Source organism: Jatropha curcas, chromosome 1 (assembly GCF_041381405.1).
Source record: "Jatropha curcas cultivar XTBG-Jc1 chromosome 1, XTBG_Jcur_1.0, whole genome shotgun sequence".
NCBI classification, from domain to species: domain Eukaryota; kingdom Viridiplantae; phylum Streptophyta; class Magnoliopsida; order Malpighiales; family Euphorbiaceae; genus Jatropha; species Jatropha curcas.
In genome coordinates, this window is record NC_143151.1 from 8,545,042 (window position 1) to 8,548,462 (window position 3,421).

The 3,421-nt window shown below is 31.4% G+C and overlaps 1 long non-coding RNA gene across 1 annotated transcript; it reads right to left on the reverse strand.

Annotated features, from left to right (window-relative positions):
* Positions 1-751: 751 nt before the first annotated feature.
* On the reverse strand, positions 752-1,747 carry LOC149498942 (uncharacterized). Its single transcript, XR_016322443.1, has 2 exons — positions 1,716-1,747; positions 752-1,004 (listed from the first exon to the last, which is right to left on the reverse strand). It is a non-coding gene; the product is annotated as an uncharacterized LOC149498942 (long non-coding RNA).
* Between the last annotated feature and the right edge of the window lie 1,674 nt (positions 1,748-3,421).

Here is a 3,421-nt window from a genome sequence, read left to right on the forward strand (position 1 = left end):
TCATGTATATCCATTCCATCTAGAAAAATACTCATCTCAATAATTATAAGCAATTCTACTAACCAACATCATGTAAATTTCATCAAATACATATACTAATTCAATACTCTAGTTAAATGGATTCTAATGTCCTCAAATTCGAATCATTTAGTTCTCTTATTAAATAATTAGCAACTCTTTCTCAATTCCGCAGGCACACGTATACAAACATTCATGCAGTCTTCAATATATATATTCCATATTCAACACGTATTAAATAAAAATAGTATACTTTCATCATTTAACTTATTAATCATATATAACTTATCTTCTTACCTACTTAAATTATATATGAATATTATTTATTCCATAGAAAGATTTTTTGCTTAAACCATCCCTTAGCATCAGTAACTAAATCACATTTCTAAAGAACAAGGATACAAATTTTAATCATTAAACAACTTGACTTTATCCTAGCTGCGAATAACGCTGAATGGGAAAGCAAGGAAAACTATGTCAAGACATGACAGGAATTACTCCGCAGTTATTTCTAAACTTATAAACCTATGCTCTGATACCACCTTTGTCACGACCCGTTTCCATGGGCCGGACCGGCACTAGGGCCCAGGTAAGCTTAAGGCCCCCGAGGCCCGTAGTAAGCCTAAATTATCCAATATGTCTACCTATCTTTTCCAATTTCATCAAAACAGTAAACCCATATACAAACATCTGGCCCAAACTCAAATAACATATAATGTATAACCAGGGCCTATTCACAATAAATTATAATCACGTTATGGGCTTACTGGTTCACCTGCAGCTAATTACCTAACATTTAATTTATAGTGTAGTGCTAACAATAAGTCCAATATTAATACACAACCCTATAACTGCGGAGTCTAAAAATAATCTGATAACGGAATAATTTATACATCCAAAATTAAATAACATGAATATAAAGTTTACATTTGTAACTCTGCGGAGAAGATTGCAGAGCTTCAGTCGAATCAGCTGCTTCCTAGTACCTGGGAGGTTTGTTGGGGGGTGAGTTTTGCAACTCAGTGAATAATAATAAATAATACACACCACATACAGTCAAGCAAAATGCACCCTAGTATACTGAATGAACACACAACAGTCAATCATATGACATTACATCAGCACCCACAAACAATATCACCTTCAAATAATCACATCACGTGGAAATTAGTCAGTGGCGTCACCTAAACCCCCGACGAGCCGTCCTCTCAAACAGCCCATCCTCTCTAACATGTGCACCCGGGGAGCCAATCCCCCATATCTGGCCGACCGGTCTAATCCTCACTTGACCAGTCCTCTCAATATTTTATTTTACATTCTCTCTTTTCTTTTCCATCTCATCAACATCATTTCATCAATTCATCAGGTGCACACGGGGGCGCCGATCTCCCATTTACCCGGCCGACGGTCCAATTTCATCAGTTCATCAGGATCCATATTTATCGACCGTCCTCACAAACCCAGGGTGACCCACTTCATCCTAACTCCACACAAACAGAGCACAGTATATACACAGCACAAATAATCAAACAATTCATTTATCATAATACACCAATTTCATCCAAATGCACAATTATGCATAAGTATAATTATAGTGATCATAACATAATATATTTGAGAAAATACAATATGTAAATATATAAAAATGTAATGTTATGCAAATGCAGTGTTGACATGCATTATTTATTATTACTCACAGTGATGGAGAGCGAAGTTCTAGCTTTGATTTTCAATTGGTTTTCGGCTTTTTCAATCGGTTTTCGGTTCGATTTCTCACAGTGTTCGCAATAAAATATTAAAATAAATTTCCAAGCTGTCGGTTTATTAAATTTAATTGGAAAATCTTTGAAAATAAAAATTCGGGTTGTTTCAATCTGATATAGAAATTTTGTTGAATTATGATACATGGGAATCTATTTTAGTTTTTTTTCTGGGTTTTAATATTTATTAACTTTTGATGTTCTTCCCAGACTTGAGCAAAGTAATATAATTAGGGTTCAAAGCCATTAGAGATCCCTACAAACTAAAGATGATGATATTTGATGAGATGTGATATTGTAATGATATAGATTTCTTCTATGCAACTTTTGGAGAATTATGCTTTATATTTTAATATGTTATTTTGGATACTAACAAAGGCTAAAAAAGATAATTCTTATAAAGTGCATGTTAGGTTTGGCCAATTTGGAGTTTGTTTTATTCACGTCGACTGCCGTGTGTAAAGAAAGTAGGTCCTACAATCACACACTCATTTTTCTAGTTTGCCAACTAGGTCGGAGACTCTCAATTACAAATTTTAAAACATTCATGCACTCAATTGCTAACTGTTTTTGTTAAAACATTATAATAGAAAAAAACATAAAGTTTGAATACTAAAAATATAACTATCCCAAAATTTCCTAGTCAATACTCTATCAATATTGGACAATGAGCAAAGCTATTGAAATTAGTACATATTAAGTACTTTTCTTCGTAAAAAGGAAGCAGCTCTCTTTAGAAGCTGAGGTGTAGGAGATACCCAAAACTAATATATAGATGCTTGTTGTAATGATAAGTTGACTACACTGTCCCACACGAGTATTGAACATGGAAAATTACTTATGTCTATTTTAAATCTCAAGTAATGTTGTATGAGTGATCCTTCAACCTGAAGTCACTAAGCTATCTTATATGAGGATTACTGTGTTTTGATCTTAGCAATACATTACTCTTATGGATAACAAATAGGAAAGAGTTCGATATAATAAAAATAATATGAAGTGATTTTAGTCATCAAAATAGGATTTATCACCTTAGGTAAATTAGAGAAAACGTTCCACATGTTCTATACAAGTATTAATCATGAACTTCTTACAGAAAGTGGAATGAGATTAATCAATTTTTGGAATCTCATTCAAATGATCAATAATATTGCTAAGAGAACTAATATGATTTAACATAGCATATAATGTCAATGCTTAAATGACTAAATCAAAACATTCTTTATGGTTTAATTTATTATTAATTCTAATATGATTTGAATTAAGAAAATAAAATTTATAAAATAATTTCATAGATTCAAAAATTATTTTCATTTACAGATTTAATTTCTAGAAAGCATCAAATTTTAATTTTCTAATTGTTAGAAATTTTATTTTATAGCACATCAAGCTAATATTAAATTATTTTCTTTTATGCACTTAATGTATTTTTGATGTATGATGGATAAGCATGGACATTTAAAGAAAATTGTGATTGTTCTTTTATTGTTTGATGTATTTATGTAATTTTATAAATAGCGCTTGCATGCTCAGCTTTTCCTCTTATATTTTTGGTTGTAAAATTCTTTTCTCATCTAATTATCCTCAGATGTAACCCGAGTTTTATTATTCAAATTACATAATAGTAATGTAATTTAAGATAT